Source organism: Drosophila ananassae, chromosome XR (assembly GCF_017639315.1).
Source record: "Drosophila ananassae strain 14024-0371.13 chromosome XR, ASM1763931v2, whole genome shotgun sequence".
NCBI classification, from domain to species: Eukaryota; Metazoa; Arthropoda; class Insecta; order Diptera; family Drosophilidae; genus Drosophila; species Drosophila ananassae.
The window spans coordinates 6080354-6088937 of record NC_057932.1 but is presented as its reverse complement, the minus strand read 5'-3'; the positions used below and the strand labels follow the sequence as shown (position 1 = coordinate 6088937).

The 8584-nt window shown below is 39.4% G+C and overlaps 1 long non-coding RNA gene across 1 annotated transcript; it reads right to left on the bottom strand.

The window, feature by feature from the left end:
- Positions 1–6645: 6645 nt before the first annotated feature.
- Positions 6646–6923, bottom strand: LOC116655696. The gene is made up of 2 exons (XR_004310761.1): positions 6760–6923; positions 6646–6700 (listed from the first exon to the last, which is right to left on the bottom strand). It is a non-coding gene; the product is annotated as an uncharacterized LOC116655696 (long non-coding RNA).
- Positions 6924–8584: the final 1661 nt, after the last annotated feature.

The following is an 8584-nucleotide window of genomic DNA, read 5'->3' as shown; positions in this document are numbered from 1 at the left end:
TTTTCTAAAGTAGCAAAAAACAAAAATTGCTTATAATAGCCTATATATTAATGATTATTTTGAGATAACAACCAACCTTTAAAAGTGCTTAGAACCCTAACGAAATATCTATTGTTTATTAATTTTCCAATCATACAACTACACCATAAACTTTATCTCGACTGACGGAAACTATTCAAAATTCAAATGAAAAACCATTACTGAAAGATATTTACATACCTGCGGATGAGGATTCCATTGCACGATAAAAAAAAAAATTATTTTGTTGTGAAACTAATTGGAACTTGCGAGTAAATCACTACTACTGAATAGCACGGTCAGCATGACGAAGTTCACTTCACTCTAATAACTGACATTATCTTTTGTTTGGTTTCTTAACATCATCAAAAAGTACCTTACATATTATACTACTGATGCAATATAATGAGAGAATATTTCAATCACTTATTTTTTTCTCAATTTTTGGCATCTTTTTGGGATTCTGCCCCAGTGTGCGTTGGCCAAATAAAGCAAGGTCCGAACCATCCCGTACTGCAAAAAATGGATGGATAGTATCGGGTAAATATATGGCAAATTCCTCAACAACCGATCTCTAGCCTAAATTGCCAAGAAGAAATATTAAAATCAATAGATCACAATTTGAAAAAATTCTGGTCATTGGAAGAAGTTCCATCTTCTTCACTTCCTTTCTTTATCTTAAAGCGGACGGACGTGTTTTTTTTGTGCGCACTACGTTTTTGTAAAATTTGCAATAAGCTTTCTATAAAAAATCGGTGTTTATTTCTTTACTGATATATAAAAAAATTGCAATTTTTTAGATCCGTATCGCTTCGCGTGTGCAGTGATATATTTGGAGGTAAAATAATAATTTATTTAACTTACTTTCCAAACATAGCCCTGCTCTGCTTCTTCATCTCCTACGGTGTTGTTGCTATTCTTTTGCTTCTACTCTCGCTCAATAGAGATTCTAATCTCTATTTCTTTAAATCTTACTAACTTGCACTAACTGCTCTCTTTAATCTCCCCTTCTCGTTTCCTTGGTACAGTGGTTCAAGGTTCCTCATTAATAAAATAAAATAATATTTTTAAATTAATTATTAATTTTTTTAATAATTTTTAATAAATTAATTATCTAAATTTTTAATAATTTTGAATAAATTAATTATTTAATTTTAAATAATTTTTAATAAATGAATTATTCAAATTTTTAATAATTATGGATTTTAAATTGGTCTGTGCATTAAAGTCTTGCAATAAGACAATCTCGTCTTCCCAGTCTACCATCCATTGCTGGCTCTGTGAAAACGTTTTACACGCTAAGTGTGCCGGGTTCACGGCCTCAGTGTCGGATGCAATCTCGCGTAGGTCTGGACTCCACTTTTGCTGTGACGGTTGTCGTGCTGTTCAGGACGAAATGAGGTCGTTCATGAGGCAGACTAAAAGCGGTTTCAAGGAGTTGATTAGTGGTTTTCGAAAAATCAATGACCAACTCTGTGCGCTTGATACACAGTTTAGTAGTCTTCAACTACTAAATGAGTCTCCAAAGCGTAAGAAATCCGCTTTTAGTGATGTGCTCGGGTCGAATAATCTTCAGCATGCTCAGCCGACAACTATGCAGCCGCTTATATCTCTGGCCACCCCAAGGGCCGGACCTGAGAAAAATTCGGCTTCCGAATGTCTCGGACTCAATGAGCAATTGTCCGATATGTCCTCTGTGGCATCGCTTCAAGTGATCCCAGACCCAATAATTCAAACTCCTGTAATAGTCACCAAACAGGGTAATAAACCGTCCGGACCCCCGGTACGCACTGATGCCGCAGTATTAGTTACGGCGGCACCAAAACCCTTGCAGGTGATCCCACCATCAAAACACATTTTTGTTTCCCGGCTTGCCCCTGATACTTCGGAGATTGATATCTCGGCTTACATCAAAGCCAAAGCAAAAGCCGATAAAGGTGGTGGATATTACAAAGTTCAAATATTCTTACACCAGGCACACGTCATCTTTCAAAATACGTGTGCCCTTGCAGATGTTCAAGACGATCTGTTCCGCCAGCTTTTGGCCAGAGAACATTTTCGTCCAAGAACATCAGCCAAGTACGGTGAAAAAAAAGATAACCAAACCTGTGGGTGTAAAACTCCCACATGTTAAGGCCACTGATCAACCTTCCACCTCATCTTCCTCAATCTCAAAAAACTAATGTCTTCATTAACACTTACCTATCAGAATACAAGAGGGTTACGTAGTAAACTTCCCAAACTGTATTCTGATAGTTCTTCTTTTGCATCCCACATTATTGTACTTACAGAAACTTGGTTAAAGCCGGAGATCTTAAGCTCCGAAGTTTTTCCTAGTAGGTACACCACTTTTAGATGTGATAGAACTTTGCGAAGGGGAGGAGGAGTGCTAATTTCTGTAGACTCCAAATTCGCTTCTGAAGAGGTAAAATCACAAGAGTTTGGTGACATTGTACTATGTACTTTCTCTATGGGAACGCCTTAGAACGATTAACTCAGGTTAACGATCTAGGTGTCCTATTAGATTTGAAACTTATATTTACCGACCATGTATCTACCATGGTTAATAAAGCTATGGGTGTGCTTGGTTTTATTAAAAGATGGTCAAAAGAATTTAATGACCCGTACATAACTAAAACGTTATATACATCACTGGTCCGTCCGATTCTTGAGTATGGATCGTGCGTCTGGAGTCCTCAATATGGAGTACACCAAGATCACATTGAATCTGTACAAAAAAACTTCCTTTCTTTTGCTCTTTGGGGACTTAATTGGGATGCAAATCTTTACCTCCCCTCTTATCATAGTAGACTTTTACTAATCAACTTACCAACATTAACAAATCGTAGAACGATGCTGGGTGTCATGTTTCTATATAATCTTATTTATGGAAATATAGACAGCCAGCATTTACTAACACGTTTAAACTTTAACATTCCTAGTAGAAGGACCAGAAACTTTCGTCCTCTGCTCCTCAGCCATTGTAGTTCGACATATGCCCAACACGATCCGTTCAGGGTATTATGATCGGACTACAATGGTCTCTACCACATCTTATCACTTTGCTCTACTAACAATCTTAAATCGCTTATATTAACCGCCTTATCTATGCAACACTCTTCCTCGTAATATCTTTCTCCTAATCCTCGCTTATCTATCTCGGATCTATTCCCGCGATTCGAGCCGTACGTTACGCGGCAGCGTCCCTCGGTCGGTTGGACGGAAGGTGGGCTGTACGTATGCAGTGGGAACCGCGCAAAAAAAAAAAAAGATTTTGTCGCCAAAACACGAGTTGTGTGAGGAACATTATCGAAAGACAACTAGAATACTGCCTTCCGGTTGATTCGAAGTCAGACTTTTATGTCGACGACATGTTAACGGGTGCTGGTTGCGTGGAGGAGCCAAAGACAATTAAGTCTGAAGTAACACAGGTTCTTCAAAACGCTGGGTTTGAATTGAGTAAGTGGTTTTCAAACTCGCCTGAAGTTGTTGCATCCGAGAGCACCGTTAAGCCAATAACACTTTCGGACTCAGAGCTGACTAATGCATTAGGAATCGCTTTGGTTCCCAAAGATGACGTATTTAAATTTTAAATTGATTCTTCAGTCATGGGTCAAAGGGCGATTAAGCGGAACCTTTTTTAGGTGTCATCTAAGCTTTTCGACCCCCTTGGCTTATTAAGCCCAATCCTTATTAAAGGAAAGATCCCGTTGCAGAAGCTTTGGCTTAATAAGCTATATTAATAGTTCCTTGTTTGATCCGTCACCAGAGTTGTTGCAGATGGAAGTAAAAAAGATTGCGGTCGGATTAAGCGCAATGGTCTCCACTTCATATTTATTGGAAGTGACAGGAGGATTTTCCTCTCACTTAAAACTGCTGAGAGTGTTCGTTTACATGTTCCGCTTTATAAAGAAATGTAAAAAATTAGTAGTTCCTTTTGAAAGTGTACCTTTGCCTGTCGAATATCAAGAAGCTTTTAATAAAATTGTCCAGATAGTTCAAGAGCACGAGTATCAAGGTACTTGCACGGGTCGAATTTTCATGTGAGTCCACGAGCACTGGTGAGTCTCTTGCGACAGCGTGTTTGGATAGTAAACGCGCAGGAAATCTGCAGCCAGATAGTACGGTCATTCATACGATGTTTTAAATGCAAGCCTCATCTGATGACTCAAATCATGGGAGATTTGCTCTTAGATCGAATCCGCCCATTCTCCATATGTGGCGTGGATTTCTGTGGCCCAATTGAAATAACATAGAAAATTCGTGGTAGGCCACCCTACAAGTCCTACATTGCCCTTTTTGTTTGTTTTGAGTCCAAGGCAGTTCATTTAGAAGTAGTATCTGATTTATCACCTGATTGCTTTTTATTGGCATTTCAAAGGTTCGTTGGGCGCCGAGGATGTCCGCAGATCGTGCACTGCGACAACACGATGAACTTCGTCGGAGCGAGTCGCCACTTCGCGGCACCGCGGCAGCAAATCGAGGACGAGGCGGACGAACTTCGACAATACGCATCAAAAAAAGGATGCGTATTTGCGTTCATACCCCCGCGGGCTCTGCCCATGGGCGGACTATGGGAGGCAGGTGTCCAATCTGCAAAGCACCTACTCCTACGAGCGGTAGGCAGCGCGAGGTTAACCGCAGAGGCGCTGCAGACCTTCCTCGCTAGAGTCGAAGCCGTGATGAATTCGAGACCCCTGGTCGCCCTCAGTCAGGACCCAAGCGACGGCGAGGCGTTGACTCCCGGGCACTTGTTGACAGGCGGGCCTCTCATCGCCCCACCAGCACCGCGGACCCCGGACCAGCAGGGTCTAACGTACTTACGGCGATGGCAGCTTGTCTCGTCAATCAAGCAAACGTTTTGGAAGGGATGGTCCCGGGAGTACGTCTTGGGCCTACAAGCGCGGTCGAAGTGGCAGCGGGAGCAGGAGGACGGCAGGAAGGGCGATCTGGTCCTGGTCGCAGAAGACCACCAGCCGCCCCAACAGTGGCTCACCGCCAGGGTCGTCGAAGCACACGCGGCGCAGACGGTAGGGTCAGGGTCGCCGTCGTGAGGACTAGCGCTGGAGCGATATTCAAGAGGGCGATTCATAAGCTGGCTAGGCTGCCGGTTGGTTAAAGCCGGCTGGGGGCCTTCAACGGGGCCGGTATAGCATAATTAGATTAGATTAGTATAGTAGCATAATTAAATACTGAAGTTGAGAAAAAATTTGAGTCTAGTCTAAGTTAGAATAGGGCGGAGCGGGAGCGAAATAAAAGCTCAGTTGCGCTCTCTTGCGAATTCGCCCAGCTTCGCCGCAATAGATTAGGTAGGTCTCATTTGGTTGAATATAGCGAATTATAACGTTGAGTCGAGAGCTTGTACTTTTTCTTTTCGTTGGTTTGAAATTTTATAATAAAACTTTTGTTTTAAAAATAGTTGAGATAAACTAATCTCATTAAACAATAAGCAAATTAACCTTTCAATCTATGCAAATGATGCCATTATTTTTAGCAAATGTAAGAATACCAATTCACTCAACAATAAGTTCACAGATATTTGTAATTTACTCCAAATATGGGGAAACACTTTCGGTGCTACCCTTGCTATAAATAAATGCAAACTCTTTCGTATTTGCAAAAAAACAACATTGTACATATCCATCATTTTTATACCCTTGCAGAGGGTATTATAATTTTGGTCAAAAGTGTGCAACGCAGTGAAGGAGACATCTCCGACCCTATAAAGTATTCTTGATCAGAATCACCTCCTGAGTCGATATGAGCATGTCCGTCTGTCCGTTTCTACGCAAACTAGTCTCTCAGTTTTGAAGCTATCGAGGTCAAACTTTGCACACATCCTTCTTTCCTTTGCAGGCAGTATATAAGTCGGAACGGCCGGGATCGGTTGACTATTACTAACAGATTGATCGGAAATGCCACAACTTTGGTGTTTTTCAAGTTAGAAGGATGGGAGTTAATGGATATCTCTTTAGGAAGAATAATTCAATATGCCAAATTTTAAAGAGATCGGCCAACTATATACGATCCGCTATATATCTAATAATATAAGATGCGTGGCGCCACCTAGCGGACTGCGACTCAACTGCAAGGCTATATAATAGGGTGGGTCGAATTCCAACAAGTTGTTCAAATCGAATTCTAATAGTGCGGAAAACTTGCTACGGAATACTACAAGCATTTTGAAAAAAAAAATTTTGAAATCGGTCAATATCTTCTGTTCGCGCATCGCACTTAAAGTTTCGAAAAATTTTCGAAAATACCGAATTTTCAAAACTTCTTAAGTTCTCTTTCCAAAGTTTTACTTATTATTATATTTATTTTGAATCATTTAAAAGGTTTTTTCGTAATTAGGTAAATCAATAGTGGTTTTAAGAATTTAAAATAAATAAGTTTTTAGTACAAATTTCATGCATTACGATTGTTTTTCACGCTCAGCTTTCCCCAGGATCAACGACGAGGACGTAGTGAAAAATCTGATCCCATTTTTTTTATTGCTATTTTTTTATTTGTTTTTAATGATTTCTTTTTATTTTTTTAATGATATATATATATTTTTTTTATTTTTTTTAGATTTTTTAAAATTTTTGTTGTTGTTTTTTTTTTTTAATTTTCTTTTTGTTTTTCGATTTTGTTTTATTTGTCTGTTGTATACTGGGACTTGTTCTCAAATTTAGGCAAACTGCAACGAGAATATAAAGTTGAGCGTATGTAACCATTCCTATTGTGATAACCACATACCTTCTTCGACGCTTCAGTAACAAGCTTAACAGTTCGCTCTACTGCTTGAGTGTGGCATGGAAAGCTTAGCAAGTTGCTTTGACCGATTGATAGTTGGTTATCAATGGAAGATACCAAAACTGCATTTGACACATTCCTAAGTACTGGAGGAGGTGATACTACTGTAGAAGGCCAGTCGATAATTTCATTACACACAGCATTAGATTTAGCTAGCGGTTATCACCAAATCGAGATGTATCCGAAAGATATAAACAGGACGGCCTTTCCCACTGAAGGAGGACACTTTGAATTTTTAAGAATGCCATTTGGACTTTCAAATGCCCCAGCCACCTTCCAAGGGGTTATGGATAACGTTTTGGCCGACCTAAATGGCAACTGTTGTCTAATATATATAGACAATATAATAATATTCTCTGCATCGCTTCAGGAACATATTATTGATTTAAAAGCTGTCTTTAACTAATTAAACTAATGCTAACCTTAAAGTACAATCTGCCAAATCTGAATTTATGAGAAAATAAATTGAGTATTTAGGTCACGTGGTTACGGACAGAGGAATCAAACCAAATCCAAAAAAGATTAGTGCTATAAAATCATTTCCACGTCCAAAGACCAGAAAACAATTAAATCATTTCTAGGTCTGCTCGGATATTATAGAAAATTCATTAAAGATTTTGCTACGATCACAACAATTAAAAAGTGAAGATTCAGTCAAAATTGGCAAGGAATTCTTATCCGTATTTGAAGATTTCAAAAACCTTTTATATAATTATGCATTGTTAGAATATCCGGATTTTATGAAATGTAGTAGCAAATTTACTAAGTCGCATTTCAGCGGAAGTACAAGAAAGGAAACTTCGGACGGAACCGAAGTTGATATACCCTTGCAGTTAAGGTTGTTCCATTTCCGATCGTTCAGATATATGGCGTCCATAGGATATAGTCGGCAGATGGGATTATATGTCCCAAAACGGAATCCGTAGAATCCGTAGTCCCATCATTCTAGCTTAAAAAACACCAAAAGTTATTCCAATTCCGATTGTTCAGTTATATGGCAGCTATAGGATATAGTCAGCCGATCCTTATGAAATTCGGCAAATCGGATTATTTTGCACAAAATAAAAAATGTACCAAGTCCTATCTTTCTTACATAAAAAACCCAAAGTTATGCCAATTTCGATCGTTCTATGACAGCTATAGGATAGGGTCGGCCGATCCTAATGAAATTTTGTACATAAGATATTTTGGCAAAGGTCCAAAGTTATGGCATTTCCGAGTTATATGGCAGCTATAGGACATAGTCGACCGATCCCGGCCGTTCCGACTTATATACTGCCTGCAAAGGAAAGAAGGGTTTGAACGCGATGGCTTTAAAACTGAGAGACCAGTTTGCGTAGAAACAGACAGACAGAAACGCTCATATCGACTCAGGAGGTGATCCTGATCAAGAATATATATACTTTAAAGGGTGGGAGATGTCTCCTTCACTGCGATGCACACTTTTGACCAAAATTATAATACCCTCTACAAGGGATTTATGGGATTTTTTACGGTAGAATACATTTATTTAAGAATGATTGCAGATGATTTTCAGCAACGAACATATCCAAAAACTTAAAGATTTTCAGAGAGTAATATATCCCGAGATTAAGGATAAAGTTGAAAAAAAAAAACAAGAAAGGAAAGCTAACTTCGGGCGGCGCCGAAGTTGATATACCCTTACAGTTGAGTCGCAGTCCGCTAGGTGGCGCCACGCATCTTATGTTATTAGATATATAGCAGATCGTATATAGTCGGCCGATCCTCATAAAATTTGGCATATTGA